Genomic DNA, 17347 nt, shown 5'->3' with positions numbered 1-17347 from the left:
GCTTCTTTTTGCACTGTGATAACAACAGTATATCTGAGACTGTAATTTACAGTAAATAGTTCTAGAGGCTGAAAAGTCCAAGATCGAGGGTCTGGTGCCTGGTGAGAGATTTTTTTTTCCTGTGCCTCATGACAGAAGGAGCAAGAGGAGAGAAAACAAAAGGGATCAAAGTCAAAGCTTAAGGTCTTTCGTAATCGGTAGCAATATAGTCTTCAAGGTGGAGGCCTAGGCCTCAGTGTCTCCTATTAGTCTCCCATCGCAGTTACAGTAAGGATTAGGTTTTCAAAACCTACCTTTTGGAGAAAGATCTAGACTATAGCAATATACAAACTCAAAGGAGCAATCTGAAAAGGAAATAAAATAATCCATGACAAAGATAGGATAAATGATTGAGGTGATGGCTGTATCAATTACCTCATGTGATCTACACATTGATAATATATAGAAACATCATGTTGTACTCCAGAAATGGATACAATTATTGTGAGTAAATTTCAAAAACAAAATAAATGGGTTTAAAGGGGAAATAGATTGATTCACCATAGCATAGGAAAGCATAAAATACCTGGAAATATATTTACAAAAATGCAAGACTTTTCCATTAAAAATATAATGCGGATAAAAGAAGTTGGGGAAGCTCTAAACAGAAAAATACCCCATATTCATCATTTATGACATAATATCGCTAAGGTGATTATATACCTCAAACTGATTTGCAAATTCAACCTAATTTTATGGAAATTTGCTTCATTTGCTGAAATTTCAGTAGTATCCTAAAATTTATACAGAATTGCATGGGTCTCAGAATAGCCAAACTAGCTTTAAAGCAAACAAGGTACAGAACTTAGACTTCCAAATTTCAAAATGTATTAAAAGTAAACAGTACAGGAGATAGTTCTTTACAAGCACAGGGACATACATTTCAATACATTGAAATAAAGAGAATTAAGAAATAAACCTTCAAAATTATAGTAATTTTCAACAAGGGGGCCAGGTCCAAAAAGGAGCAGAGGACGTGGCTCAGTAGGCACTTGCAAGCATGAGGATCTTAGCTCAGCTCTCCACCATCACTGTAAAAGCAGGGTGTGAGAGGACACCCCTAAATCCCCTGTGCTGGGAGTCGAAGACATGAGCGCGCTCTCTAGTCAAATCAGTGAGCTCCAGGTCTACCAAAGAGATTCTCTCTGAAAACAAGGTGCAGAGCAAGAGAAGAAATATAACACGTGTCCTCTGGCCTCCACAATCTCTGACAAATATGAACCTATACACAAGAGACATACATACAATTGAGACAGTTGTTTTTCTGTAGTGTTGGTCTCACTGGGTACCTAAAGAGGAAACCTAACTTTGGACAAAAGACACTGCTCCAAAGAATGTCTGCTTGGATTTCTGTACTATAATAGCATTACACTGAGTAATCTAAAAAGAAAAAAAAAGCTTTTTAAACATACAAAGTACTCTCATAACTGGACGTGGATAGTCCCGCTCTCCCTGCCAGTTACAGGTGATGGATTCACATTTTCTAGGCTCAAGGATGGGCGGCCTCTGCATGCCACAGGTGTCTGAGTGGCAGCACGGAGCTTGCTGGGCAGGAGGTAGGCGCAGATCAACTGGGTCAGCTATTTAAAGGTGGTCTGCAGCACTGGCCGAAGGGGCACTCGAAGCACTGTCACATAGGTGCCCCGCAAGCAAGCCCAGAAAAGCAGCTCAGCCTGGGGAGCCTGGCACCTCTCCCACAGTGAGGGCCAGGCCAGGCAGGGGGTGCTCCACGTTTGTCAGGTAGGGCTCCCTTGTTCAAATCACGTTCATAGGCACAGCTTCAGACATCAGCAGGACATGGAGAAAGCAGGCTGACCTGGCCACAGCCCCACATGACCCACCCATCCTCTCTAGGTGCTGGTGTTTCAATGAGGCCCTGAGGGGAACGGCAGTTGTCTTCCACCCAGGACCACGCATAGGCCTCCCAGCTTCTCTCTCCCCAACAGGGCACTGTGCAGGGAGCCAAACAAAACAAAATAAAACAAGACAACAACAACAAAAAAAAACAAACAGAAAACAAAAACGAGGCACGGATGTCCAGGCAAACTCTGGCTCAGGGGACCCAACTGAAGCACATGATCTTTAAAAAAAAATAGCAAAACCAAAGGACAGACATGGCCCCCCAGAATGAGCCCTGACAGGTATGCCTGCAGCTCCAGCCAGAGTCCTGCCTTCAGCAGCTAAGTGCATGCTCCCAACAGCAGGGCTGCTCCACAGTGATGCCAGCTGCTGCTGTCGCTGCTGTCACTGTTCACTGAGAAAGGCCAACTGCCCTTTGGTGCATCTGTTGGCGTAGTGTCCTTTTTCACCACACTTGTAGCAAGAGACTTGCTCCAGCGGCCAGGGTCCCATGTGCCTGCACTGCTGTTTTGACTCTGCATGACCTCAATGACCTGTGGGACTCCCTTTGTTCGAGGCTGTGTCTGCTGTGGCAGGGGGGATGGCTCAATGGTTCCCATGGGCAGTTCAAATCGAGGGTGTATGAATTTACACGATGCTCCCCCAGGGCAGAATCCAACAAGGTAGTTCACACAAAGGACTCTCCGGGTGTGCTGATACCTGCACAGGGGACCGTGCTTACAGAAGCTGCAGTCATACCAAGGGCAGTCCTTGATCTTGGATTCAGGGTCCATGTGCACAAAGGAGCAATCCTTACCGCTGCATTTCCAGAACTTGGAATAAACGTAGCACTCCAGCATCTTGGTCATGTCATATTTATGCAAGAACTCACACTGGTCCCCTTTCTTGCACAGACCTCTCAGCCAGTGTTGGCATACAACTGTCTTCTCACCACTAATGTGGCAGAATGGGCACATGCCCCCTTTGCCACAGGCAGCTTTCACAAAGAATTCACAGACAGCAGCCCCAGACTTATCCATGCTGGGGAAGGACAGCTGCTGTGCCCCGAGCTGCTGCTCCATGGTGATTTCTAAGGCGAACTTGTTATGATCTATGGTTCCTGTATGGCAGCTGTGACCTCAGGCCCAGCTCCCCCTCAGGTCTCTCAACAGCTCTCTGCACCTCACACCACCTCTCCCTGTCCCCCTCTCACTTGCCGCTGCCTACACTGAGTAAATTGAACAACAAACACTGGTTTCTTATAGTTCTCAAGCACACAGGAAGTCCATGCCAGCACTAACTGAACTTAGTGGGTCATCAAGAAAAGGGGGAGAAAGAAGAGGAAGGATGAAGTTGGGAAAGTGTGTTAGATACAAATACAAGAAGATTTGAAAGGGGGATGGAAAATATGATCATGTTTCATTTGTATACATATATGAAATATTCAGAGAATAAAACAATATTTTTTAAAAGGATCAAGGTAGAACAGAATCAGTGTTGATAAAGGACCACGTCCTATTGTGCAGATGGATCCTCTCTGTACCCTGGAGAAATAAATTTGTCTCTAGTCTTTTCTGTTTCATAGAAGGCCACTAATCCAATTGAGGGCTACGTGACTGTGATCTCATCTCCACAGAACTGTTTCACAAGGGCCCCTTCTCTAAATGCTGTCATCTTGCAGAGCATATAAATTTCAAGAGGCTACAAATATTCGGTCTGTAGAAACATGTATAAAGTAAGCATAGATAAGTGGTCATGTTTACGCTTCATACAGATATATAAACAGGCACCATAATGAAACCCATTTATAATGTATCCTTTATACCTGCCAAGATAGGTACAATAAAATGATTAATAAAAACTAAGTAGTAGCAAATGTTAATGAATCTATAGACAAATCGGAGTGCTCAGACATTGGTTTTTGTTTGTTTGCTTGGTTGGTTGGTTGGTTGGTTTGGTTTGGTTTTTAGTTTTTGTTTTTGTTTTTGTTTGTTTTGTTTTGTTTTCCAGACATTGTTGATAGGGATCGAAAGTGATGAAGACACACCAGAGAACAGCTTGATAGTTTCTCAAAATGGTAAAGCAAGTTTCCACAAGACTCCGCAATCCTACTCCTCTGTATACACCTAAGACCAGTGAAAGCAAGAGTTAAAACGGTGTACTGGGCTGGAGAGATGGCTCAGTGGTTAAGAGCACTGATAACTCTTCCAGAAGTCCAGAGTTCAAATCCTGGCAACCACACAGTAGCTCACAACCATCTGCAATGGGATCCGATGCCCTCTTCTGGTGTGTCTGAAGACAGTGACACTGTTCTCACATACATAAAATAAATAAATCTTTAAAACAAATTAAAAACTAAACCATGTACATGAATGTTCAAATCAACATTATTTATAATATAGCAAAAGGTAAAAATAAATACCCCACTAACTGAGGAATAAATAAACAAACTTTGATGTCTATGTAGTGGGTTATTACTCAGCTATAAAAATTGATAAAATATTGATAAATGCTACAATAGGGATGAATCTTAAACAAAATTTTTCATTAATTATTCACTTTATATCCTAATCACAACCCCCTCTCTCCTTTCCTTCCAGCCCTACTCTTACAAATCTGCCCCCCATTACCCCTGCTCTTCTCTCAGAGAAGGGAAGCCCCCCCCATGGGTACCTCCCCACCCTGGAATACCTGGTCCCAGTAGGACTAGGCACATCCTCTCCCACTGAGGCCCAACCAGGCACTGCAGCTAGGGGAAGGAGATTCAATGGCAGGGAAAAGTCTCAGAGACAGCCCTGCTCCAACTGTCCTTCAACATATTTTATACTAAGTGAAAGTGAACCAAAAGCAAAGGACTGTGTTCTATGATTCAATTTATCAAAATGTGTACAATAGGTAAGTCTCTGTAGGCAAAGGGCACATTAGTGATTCTCATGGCCTAAAGACCAAGGGAGTGAGGATGTTTGAGACAGAGCATGACGTTTCTGTGGAAGACAATGAGAACATTCTAAAATTAGAGTATCATCATGGTTGTATGACTCTTCCAATGCACTATAAAGCTATTGAATTAAGTGCTTTTACTTTCTTAGTCACAGATACATGGATTGGTTCTAGATATATTTTGTAGAAAATATTCTTTGTTTCCCTCAGTTTCATTCCCATATAAAAAGAACAAAATGAAAGAGAAAAACCCATACCTGATCATCCTGATGCCAAGCACAGAGTTCATTCCTGGATATACAGTGGGACTTCTATAAATCATGATTTCCTCCGCTCACTGTGCTCTGCCCACAGGATAAAGATTTCCTTGGACTTACTTGCAGGTAAAACATTTCCAGGCTAGAGAATCTCCCACAGAAAGGAGAATTTCTGATAAGCATAACACTGCCATTATGAACATTATCCATCCAGGGGTAAATTGCAGGCCACTTGTAAGATGACGGAATACAGACTGAAGAAAATGCTCCATTCTGAGCAGAAAGGGAACGACTACCTAATCTGCAAGTTGTCTTCTTGGGCTCCAATTTGAGGAGAGTTGTGAGAGAGTCACATCCTCTGAGGTGGATTCCTTTACCCCAGGCCATATATGTTCACACTATTCAACCATCACACATTTAAAAGAAAAATATTCATTAGATCTTTAAAACTTCCTTGTGGTTTTTAAATTTTCTTACTTTTTAAATAAAAGTTTAGGATTGTATCAGCATGTTTTACTATTTGTAAATTACATGGAGAGAAGTGTGGGAAATGATCTATTCATCTATTTAAAAGTGGAAGGGGCCACACACCCACCTCAAAAATAATAACCCAGAATTCCTCCTGTCGAAAGGAAATGCAGGGACAAAGTGTGGAGCAGAGACTGAAGGAATGGCCATCCAGGGACTGCCATACCTGGGGATCCATTCCATATACAGACACCAAACCCAGACACTATTGCTGATGCCAAGAAGTGCATGCTGACAGCCCAGTGTAGCTGTCCCCTGAGAGACTCTGCCAGAGAATGACCAATACAGAAGTGGATGCCCACAGCCAACCATTGGACTGAGCACAGGGACCCCAATGGAAGGAAGGGTTAGGGCAAGAACTGAAGGAGCTAAAGGGGTTTGCAACCCCATAAGAACAACAATACCAACCAATCAGACCCCCAGAGCTCCCAGGGACTAAACCACCAACCAAAGAGTACACAGGCAAGGACCTACGGCTCCAGCTGCATATGTAACAGAGGATGGTCTTGTTGGGCATCACTGGGAGAGGAGCCCCTTGGTCCTGTGGAAGTTTGATGACCCAGGGTAGGGGAATGTTAGGGTGCTGAGGCAAGAGTGGGTGGGCACGTGAAGGAGCATCCTCATAGAGGCAGGAGCTGGGTAGAGGGGATAAGGGGGTTGTGGAGGAGAAACTTGGAAGGGGGATATAACATTTGAAATGTAAATAAATAAAATACCAATAAAATATGAAAAATGGAAAAGCTATAAGTTCCTCATCCTTCTAAATCCTCTGTCCTAATGAAATTGATAAAGCAATATGTTATTGTATAGCACTTTATATATATACAATATGAAAATATACAATCAATTTTTATCTTGTTTCAGCAACATAAAACCAATTCTTGATGTTCATAGCTGTAAACAATTCATTAAGCTCATGAATCTCTTTGCTATTAAATTAACTAGACTATTTTACATTAATTTTCAGCAGAGATTAATGGTACAGTGAACATGAGAATAAAGATATCTCTTCAAAATACTGATTTAATTTCCTTGGCTTATTCAGTCAGAAATAAAATCACTGGGTCAGATCATGTTCATACTTTTAATTTTCAAAGAACTCTCTTACTCTTTTCTAATTTACTGCTTATCTAATCTACCTTCTCCTCACCTATGTGTAAGAATTCACATTTGTTTTGGGCTTTTTCCCTTATCTTTTTTTTTTTTTTGGCTCTTTTTTTCGGAGCTGGGGACCGAACCCAGGGCCTTGCGCTTCCTAGGTAAGCGCTCTACCACTGAGCTAAATCCCCAACCCCTTCCCTTATCTTTTTGATAACAACTATTAGCAAGAATGTTGGTGACCCTGAAGGGCATCATCTTAAATAAAATAAGTGAAACATGGTATGAAAAAATGCTTCATGATCTCATGCAGATACAGACTCTAAAAGTGTTTAACATATAGAAACCAGGTGTCTTGTGATTACTGGAGGTCTGGACATGAGAATGCTAATGGTGCAAAGATACATTCATGAGGATGGGATGTGAATCTAGAGGTCGAATACACAGCAGGACAACTTGGATTAGCAGCAGTACTGCAAGGTATACTGGAAAGTTACTTAGAACATACATTTAAGGGTGCAGTTTCAGTGAAACTGGGAAGAAAATGGGACTTTTACTAGTGTGACTCTTCACTATATATACCTATATCAAAATATCATGTTCTTAAATATACAAATATTTTTTCTTAAGTATGCAAATGCTCTTAAATATATGAACCTTTATAGATATATTCACTTTTTCACTAAATAAAAATCATAATAAGAATGTTCAAATGCCTATCCCAGGTATGGTAAATTATTACTGCAAAAGAGCATCGTTTACACAAGGTTGGGTTCTACTACTAGGAAATCTAGGTAATCTCGTCTTTCCGTGTGTTGTTCAATCAGGACTGAAGGATAAATACAAGGCTCTGGTCAAAAAAACCTCTTCTTCTAAATAAGTGTAAGATGCTATGCTCTGTCTGTAACCTGAGCGTCTCACTTTCAGAATTGTGGTCCTCCATATTAAAGTAGCTCACTGTCCCTAAGTGAAAGAGCTGCACATCTTTGAATCTTCATTTCCCTCCCTCGGCTAGTCATTTCCTATCTCAAAGAAATATTAATGGAATTCACCTCCTCCAGCACTGAGTTGGTTGTATTTTTGCTGAGGAAATCATTTGGGAAAAGGCCACGAATGAAGAATCTTCCTGACTTTAAAATGCCTTGGGATAAATGGGAATAAATCAAAGTGCTTAAAGACTATACAGTCCCTGCCCTGATTCCTTTCATTTATCAGTTTGGTAAATGTGAACCAGCAGACTAAACTCATTAGTAGACAGAACAAATGACAACTTCTAATTGAGAAAAATCTGTATTTGAGATAAGCTTAAAAGGATATTGTTCCAAAGACTTATAAATGACTATATATTTAAAGACTTTTTACAAATATAGAAACATTACTTATCTTGTAGCAAAGTAGGTAAGAGTAAATAAAGGCAGATGGAGAAAACCAATGAGATTGTGAATGAATTAGATAATGCTATCTATTTTGGACAGGATTTAGTCACATCCCCACATGCTGGTAGCTATTTTCTTTATCAAATAAGCCTGTCATAAAAATCAAACAATTAATAAAAATTTTCTGTAAACAATTCCGTAGTTCACACAGGGCAGCCTGATATGGAAGCGATCTCAGTCTTCTGGACCTTGCTGGAATGACACTCAGATGTCATATACCTGACACCGTCTCTGCCACACTCAGCAACTCATGTCCCTCTCAGTTTGATGAAAGGGGCACTGTGGTGGGCATTAAAGAGTTAACTCTGTCTTAGGCCAGACTCTGAGAATAAGGTGTATGCACCGGGCTCACAGCTGGTCTTCAAGCAGCCACCTGACCCAACCTTGTCCAAATGATCTTGCTGCTCAGAGAATGAAGTTTAAAGTCTTTACATATGCTTTGACTTCTGTAGACGTCTCTGGCTCAGACTCCTGACATCTTCCTAGGCTTCCTGACACATCCTAAGTTCAAGCTTATTCTGCTTATGAACCCTGAAGCCTCATTGCTCTGTGCTTTCTCTGTCTTCAAAGGTCTCCTTCAGTATTTTCCCACATGGCTGAATCCACTTTACTACTAGGATATAAATTCATATTTTTACTTATTCAGATGTAGTCCTTGTTATTGTTAATAATATTGTCCATGAAAAACAGTCTTGGAATTTTGATGGGAATTACATTGAATTTATCAATTGCTTTTGGTATGATGGCCATTCTTACAATAGTAATCCAACCAACCGATAAGCACAGGAAATCTTTACATCTTCTGATGTCTTTCATTTCTTTCTTCAATGTCTTAAAGGTTTGATTATACAAGTATTTAATTTGCTTGGTTGGAGTTATTCCTAGAACAATTATTTTTATTTTTCTTTAAAAAATTGTAAATTATTTCTCCCTTATCTTTTTCCCTCCAAATCTTCCAACTTTTCTCTTCTGCCCCTTCTCCTTCAGATTCATGGCCTCTTTTTTTCTAATCATTATTGCATGTATATATTATATGCATTCGTATATATGACTATATATTTATATATAATAGTATATAATATAAAGAAGACTACATATATTGTATATTAATTTTGTCTCTTCCTATTTTGCTGAAAGTGTTTATCAGTTGGGGAATAGCTGATAAGTGGAATCTTAGGCAAGGCCACTAATGTATAAACATACAAAACAAACATACTTTGACTTCTTCATTTCCTATGTCTGTCCCCTTGATCTTCTTCATTTAATTGTTCTAACTAAGACTTCAAGTTCAATATTGAAGAAATATGGGGAGAGTGGTATCCTTGTCTTGTTCCTGATTGTAGTGGAAATGCTTCGAATTTCTCTCCATTTATGCTTATGTTGGCTATAGGATTACTGACTCTATTATGTTTAGGTTTATCCCTTGTATCCCTAGTCTCTTCAGAGCTTTTATAATGAAAGGGCATTAGATTTTGTCAAAGACCTTTTCTGTGACTAATGAGATGATTGTATGGTTTGTTGTTGTTTGGTTTTGGTTTCTTGGGTTTTAAAGGCTTTGTTTTATTTTGTTTTTCTCTCTTAGTCTGTTTACACCAACATGCCTAGCTATAATTTTGTTTTCTTTGTCGGATCTTTGGTTTTTGTTGTACTTTTGGTATCAGAGCAATAGCAGCTTCATGAAAAGAGTTTACAGATGTTCCTTCAGTTTGTTTTGTGGAATAATTTGAAGAGTATTGACTTTAGGACCTCTTTGTAGGTCTAGTAGAATTATATGCTGAATCCATCTGGTACTTGTTGGGGTTCCTACAAATACCAAGGCTGGTAGAGTAATGATACATGCAAGGCAAGAAGGAAATTCAATTCAACACTACTCAGTAGTTGGTATTGGTTGAAACTCCTAGAGTTTGACACCAGGCAGTTTATTGTTACACTGTATTGAATTTCAGTACGAATTTGGAAAAATGTTTTCTGATAAATATCTCAATCCCATGTACACAATAAAGCTTAAGGCAAAGAGCATGTGACCTCTTCCCATAAAGATGGTGTTTACAGCTTAAAGGCCTAGGGTCTGGTGTGGTCTCTTGTCATTCGACAATGTTGGGTTACCAAGGTATCAAGTATCAAGTACTCCTCTTAAGGATGGGCCTATTGACTGAGAAACAATGTTCAAGATAAAGGTCTGAGGAGCATGGGTCCGGCATAACCATAATGGTCTGGGGATTCAGGAATCTAATGTTTTAAACATTATGTATCCTGGGAGTCTTTTGTGGTCTCAACTCTTTGGTGTTCTGTATGCCACATGGACCTTGGTAGGTACCTTTTTCTTTAAATTGAGGAAAATTTCTTCTATAATTTTGTTAAAAAATATCTTCTGTGCCTTTGATTTCCTTCCCCACATATTATTCTTAAGTTTGGACTTTTCATAGTGTCCCAGATGTCCTAGATGTTTTGTGCCTAGATATTATTTTTTGAGATTTAATGTTTTCTTGGACGGAGCTATCCATTTCTTCTACCTTGCCTTCAATGCCTTAGACTCCCTCTTTCTCTTCATTCAGTCTGAGTCTTTTGTTTGACTTCCTGGGTTCCTCATTCTGAGTTTTATTTCAGTTTGGCTTTCCTTAAGTGATTTTTTTTTACATTCTACTTTCATGTCTTGAATTGTTTCATCTGATTGTTTATATTTTTATGATCTTCATTAAGGCATTTATTCATATCCTCTAAGGTTCTTGAACATACTCATAATTACAACTTTGAAATCCTTGTCTTGTGCTTCAGCTAAATTACCTTTCCCTGGACCTGTTACAAAAGGCTTCTGCGGGAAACATAAGCTGTCCTAGTTAGTCCTGGTGTGATTTTTTTTATGCTGGCATCTAATCCTCTGGAATTATGATGTTTCTTGATGTAGCTATTTGGCCATGCCTTTGTTAGGTGGATATTTCTTTCTTTCTTTGCTGTTATTCCAACATGGGTCCTAGTCAAGCATGGCAGTTTTGGGGTCTCTGATAGAGCAGGGTTCTGGTGGAAGATGGACAGTCATAAAGAAATCGAGATGGGCTAGAGGTAATGGCTGAATCCTAGACAAGTGTAGCATGTGGGGGGTCAGGGGGCTGGCGAAGAGCAGTTCTGAGTCCTTGCCAAGTGTGACAGCTGTGAGGTCTCTGGTAAAGAACTTTTCAGGGTTCCAACCAAGTGCAGTGGTTGTGGGTTCCCTGGTGGTAGAGAGTGGTTGTGCCGGTAGCTGGGGAATCACAAAGGAAGGAAGATAAGCTAGAAAGGGGTGACAGTCAATTGTCCTTCAGCTAGAATGCTTTTCCTGCGGCTCATTACAATAGGCTTCTGGGGAAGGCAGATTGTCCTGGTTATTCATGATATAGTTTTGTGCTGGCATCTAGGCATCTGAAATTATGATGAGGCCAAGTCCTGAGAGGATGGAGGTAAATTCAGGTTGGTGGGCAATTGTAGGTCTAAGAGTAGTCTGGGGAGACCAGAATAGAGGAGGGGACAGAAAGCAAGATTAGTCTAGCTACGTTCCAGCCAAGTGTGTAGCTAGGAGTCCCCAGTAGAGAGCAACTCTCCCAACAGACATTTCAATTTTTTTTAAAAGAAAGTCTGCATCATCTTAATACATGTTTTTTCTTTTGTTTATGTTGTTTTTAAATGTTGAGGAAAGTTTAGATTGTCCTCCTTTTGAGCCTATTAAAAATTAAATTATTTTAAAAAATCCAAGACATTTTAAATGTCAGTATCTATGAAGGAAGACTCCAGGCACAGCTTGGCTGGGTCTTAATAATGCTGTCATCATGGTCTTGTACTGAGGACACAGCAAGAGGGTCCTTGTGCCCACAGACCTCCAGAGAAACCAGGAATGCTAAACAAACAGGATGGTTTTTTACAATGGGAAAGATGTAAAACTTGTTTTTTCCATCCAGAAACCTGGAAATTGGAGGTAATTAACTGTCTGGTGATCTGTGTTATCTGGGCCAGTTATCAAGGTCCTAACCACCAGGACTGGAGGTGGCTAGTAATCTAAATGACCCTTACAGCCAGGGGCTCTCCAAGCTCTTACAAACAAGACCAGAAATACTTAATAGTCTAAATGACCCTTACATTAATTATATAGCTGGAGGCTCCCCCAGCCAGAACCAGATGTGGCTAATAGCCCAAATGACCTCTAAGCTATCAGTATAACTGAGACCAAACCAGATCCTTCCATAGGCTCATAAACTAACACAAGTAGCCTGTCTCCAGAACCTATCTTCTTGGGAGAAATGGCATATACCCTTACTTAACTTTGATGTAATTATGCTCTCTGTTCACTGGGGATTGTACTACAGAAGGAAACTTTCCCCCAAAATTATACTGGGTTCAAATATGCTAGTAATAAACCTCTTGGCATTAGACTCCCCAAAGTCTTAATCCAGCTTGACATCAATCTTAACCAAGTTTTCCTTGTCACCTCTTTGTGCTTCATTTCCCTGCCATGACCATCTAAAGGATCCCCCTCAGTCTTGGTCAGGACTGGATGGTCATCTAGAAGGTTTACAATTCCACTCCACGCTGGGTCTTCTGGTAGGCCAAGATGAATTTCAGCAGTGCAAAAACCACAATTACCCCTGTACCAAGCTACAGAACTTTTGCTTTAAGAATTATGATGGCGGGTTGCTTCTCTCATGTCAGCAGTGGGTTGGGATGGCAGAGGCAGAGATAGATGGACAGGTTTTGTAAGGTCAACTAACAGGAAGTGCTCTCCTACAGTATAATGGAGAACATTGAACCCATCACCTTTGCAACATTTTGTTGGTTAGAAGAAGTCATAAAAGGTCCCACTCACTCACACTGAAGAGGAAAGGGATTAAATAGACATGTGGATACCAGGATATGAAAAGCATAAGCCCACCTCAAAAGTAGATACACCTTTGAAATTGCAGCACAAGTCACCAATCTATTAGTAGAATGTCAGTACCAATTTTTAAACTCAACAGTCTGAGAACAATAAACTGAAAACTATCACACTGCTTACCATGTCCCATTCATAGCCTGCGAGGCTGTGCTGTTATTGTGTTTTAGAGACAGACTCTGACTATGTAGTCTTGGCTGATCTGCAACTCAGACTTGGCTTCCTCTGTTTCTAGAACACTGGGATTAAAGGTGTGTACCACCATGCCCACATCATTCGTAGTAGTTTATAGCCACAAAGTTACATTGTTGGTGTGACTGCTTTGTTAATAGTAATTGCGATTACTTTCATTGTTGAAATTGATTTGATTTGATATTGATTCAAAAATGGACATGATTTTATTATACATCATCTTTTTTGTTTGTTTGTTTGTTTGTTTGTTTGTTTTTTGAGCCAAGTTTTCTCTGTGTAAAAGCCCTGGCTGTCCTGGAACCCACATTTTAGGCCAGGCAAGCCTCAAACTCACAGAGATCCAGATCCACCTGCCTCAGCCTCCCAAGTGTTGGGATTAGAGAAAGGTATGTGCCGCCACTGCCTGGCAGCTAGACATCATCTTTTTTTTTTTTTTGCTATTATTAGTAGTAATATTAGTATTGATATTTAGCATTAGTATTAGCATTCTCTCACGTATGACATCCCAACTGCACTTTTCCCTCCCTCCACTCCTCCCAGAACCTCCTTCGCAATATCTCCTCCCCCTAAGACCACTCCTTTGTTTTCCTTCAGAAATGAGCAGGCCTCCCAGGGATATCAACAAAGCGTGGCATTACAAGTTAAAATAAGACTATAATACCCTCATATTAAGGGCTGAACGATGCAACCTAGTAGAAGAAAAGGGGTCCTAAACGCAGGCAAAAGACTCAGAGACAACATCTGCTCCCACTATTAGGAGTCCCACAAAATACCAAGCATATATGCAGAGGACCTAGCTCAGACCCATCCATACATGTTCCCCAAATGCCACTGCAGTCTCTGAGAGCCCCAGTGATCCCCTATGAGCTGTGTTCAGCTGATGCTGTGGGCCAGGCCATGTACTCATCCTGTTATCTACTCTTCTGTCTCCTCCCTCATGTCCTCTGGGTTTCTGAGCTCTGCTTAATGTTTGGCTGTGGGTCTCTGCATCTGCTCCCCTCAGTTGCTGGATGTTGCCTCTCTGATGACAATTGGGCTAGACACTGATCTATGAGTATAGGAGAATATCATTAGGAATCATTTCATTGACTTTTATCCCCTATCTTAAGTCTCTGGGCTCTCCAGCCTCTGGTTTCTGGCTCTCTAGGCATTGTAGGGCTGGTCCCTCTCTCATGGTGTAGGGCTCAAATCAGACCAGTCATTGGTTAGCTATTCTCCCAAGTTCTGTGCCACTGTTTCCCCAGCACATCTTGCAGGGAGGACAAATTGTAGGTCAAAGGTTTTGTGACTGGTTGGTGTCCCATTCCCATCACTGGAAGCCTTGCTTGCTTACAGGCTCTATATCCCCCATTACTGGAAGCTTTCACTAGAGTCACCCTCAGCTATATACCATATTAATTAATGCACATTTTTTCCTTCAGGGTTTTTGTTAGTGACTTATTATTTGCTCCATATTTTACATTTATTTTATACTATGGAAATAATGTTAAGCCAAAAGCTAATCCACGTCATTTCTTTTTTAATTATTTTTTATTAATTTATTTATTCTCTTTACATCCCAATATCAGCCCCCTCTTCCTCTCAGTTCCCCCTCACATAGCTCCTTCTCCCCTTCCCTTCCTTCTGAGAAGGGGGAGGGCCCCCTGGGTATCACCCCACCTTGGCACTTCAAGTCACTGCAAGACTAAGTACATCATCTCCCACTGAGGCCAGCAAGGTAGCCCAGTTAGGGGGATGGAATCCATAAGCAGGTAACATATTCAGGGACGGCCCCTGCTCCAGTTGCTGGGGGACCTGCATGAAGACCAAGCTGCTCATTTGCTTTATATGTGCAGGAGGCCTAGGTCCAGCACGTGTATGGTCTTTGATTGATGGTTCAGACTCTGGGAGTCCCCAAAGGTCCATATTACTTAACGCTGTTGGTCTTCCTGTGGAATCCCTGTTCCCTTGGGGCCCTCAATCTTTCCCTCAACTCTTCTATAAGACTCATACAGAGCTTAACAGAGAATTCTCAAGAGAGAAATCTTTCATGGTGGAAAAAACACTTAAAGAAATGTTGAATGTCATCAGGTAAATGCAAATCAAAATGATCCTCACACCAGTCAGAATGGGTAAGATATAAATCTCAGGTGACAGCAGATGCTGGTGAGGATGTGGAGAAAGAGGAACACTCCTCCATTGTTGGTGGGATTGCAGACTGGTACAACCATTCTGGAAATCAGTCTGGAGGTTCCTCAGAAAATTGGACATTGCACTACCTGAGGACCCAGCTATACCTCTCTTGGGCAAATACCCAAAAGATGCTCTGCCATCCCACAAGGACGCGAACTCCACTATGTTCACAGCTGCTTTATTCATAATAGCCAGACACTGGAAGCAACCCAGATGCCCCTCAACCAAAGGATACAGAAAATGTGGTTCATTTATGCAATGGAATACTTATTATTCAGTTATTAAAAATGAGGGCATCATGAATTTTGGGTAGAACTAGAAAATACCATCTTGAGTGAGGTAACACAGACCCAAAAGGACATGCATGGAATATACTCACCGATGAGTGGATATTAGCCAAAAAGTACAGAATATCCATAATACAACCCACAGACCATAAGAAATTTAATAAGATGGGAAGCCCAAAATGAGGATGCTTCTATCCCACTTAGAAGGGGGAACAAAATAATCACAGGAGGCAGAGGGAGAGTGGGACTTGGGTAGGAGATGGGATGGGGGAACCTCTAGAAAGTTCCAGAGACCTGGGATGGGAGTACTCATCCCCAGGACTCAATGGGGGTGACCATCGCTGAAATGCCCAACTGTGGGGAGATGGAACCTGAAGAGACCACCCCAAGTAGATTGATGGGACCCCCAGTGGAGAGATGGGGTCACCAACCCATCTACAAATTTTCTGACCCAGGATTTTTCCTGTCTAAAAGAAAAGCAGGGACAAAGTGGAGCAGAGACTGATGGACAGGCCATCCAATGACTGGCCCAACTTGGATCCATCCCATGGGAGAGCACCAAACCCTAACACTATTACTGAGGCTATGTTGTGCTTGTAGACAGAAGCCTAATCTGGGTGTTTTCTGAGAGGTTCTACCAGAAGCTGGCTGACAACGATGGCTGATACTCACAGCCAACCACTGAACTAAGGTCAGAGACCCCTATGGAAGGGTTAGGGGAAAGACTGAAGGGGAAAAAGGGGATGGCAGACCCAAAGAAGACCAACAATGTCAACTAAACTGGACCCCTGGGAGCTCCTGAAGACTAAGCCACCAACCAAAGAGCATACATAGGCTTGTCCAAGGCTCGCAGCATATATGTGGCAGAGGACTACCTTGTCTGGCCCCAGGGAAAGAGTGTGCCTAATACTGTAGAGATTTGAGGCCCCAGGGAAGGGGGATGCCCATGGGTGCTCTTAAAGGGTGTTCATCAAGGTGAGCACCCTCTAAGAGGCTAAGGGGAGGAGGAATGAAGAACTCTAGTAAGGGGGACTGGGGCAACATTTGGATGTAAATAAATAAATTAATTGAAACATTTTAAAAAATTGCTTATATGCACCAATTGGCCAAATTGCACATGCACACACACACACACACACACACACACACACACACACACAAGTCATGGCCACTGTCTGGTGGTCCACTACCGATGTGATCTACTAGAGTTTTCTGAATTTTGGCAAAATCATGACATCAGAGAAGTATGCTTAGCAGATCTATGAGATGCGTGCAGAGCCCCAACATCTACAGCTGATGCTGATCAATAGATTGCACCCAATTCTCCATGACGACACTGGCTGGATTTCACACAACCAACACTTTGAAAGTGGAATGAATTGGGCTAAGATGTTTTGCCTTATCCATTGTTACACCTGCCAACTAACTATATATTTTTCAAACACCTTAACAACTTACCCAATCAAAATACTTCCATGATCAGCACAATGTATACACCGTTCTCTAAGAGTTGGTCAAAAAACCCTAAGCATGGATTTTTACACTACAGACATAAAGAAAACTTATTTCCAATTCTTCTATTTTGCATAGGGAGCTTGGATAGATGGCTCAGCAGTTACTAGCACTGAACTGCTCTTGCAGAAGAACCAAATCTGCTCTCAG

At 41.3% G+C, this 17347-nt stretch overlaps 1 pseudogene; it reads right to left on the bottom strand.

Annotated features, from left to right (window-relative positions):
* Positions 1 to 2283: 2283 nt before the first annotated feature.
* On the bottom strand, positions 2284 to 2990 carry Cpsf4-ps1 (cleavage and polyadenylation specific factor 4, pseudogene 1; annotated as a pseudogene).
* Between the last annotated feature and the right edge of the window lie 14357 nt (positions 2991 to 17347).

This window comes from Rattus norvegicus, chromosome X (genome assembly GCF_021556685.1).
Source record: "Rattus norvegicus strain SHRSP/BbbUtx chromosome X, alternate assembly SHRSP_T2T, whole genome shotgun sequence".
NCBI classification, from domain to species: domain Eukaryota; kingdom Metazoa; phylum Chordata; class Mammalia; order Rodentia; family Muridae; genus Rattus; species Rattus norvegicus.
This window is presented reverse-complemented; position numbering and strand designations above follow the sequence as displayed.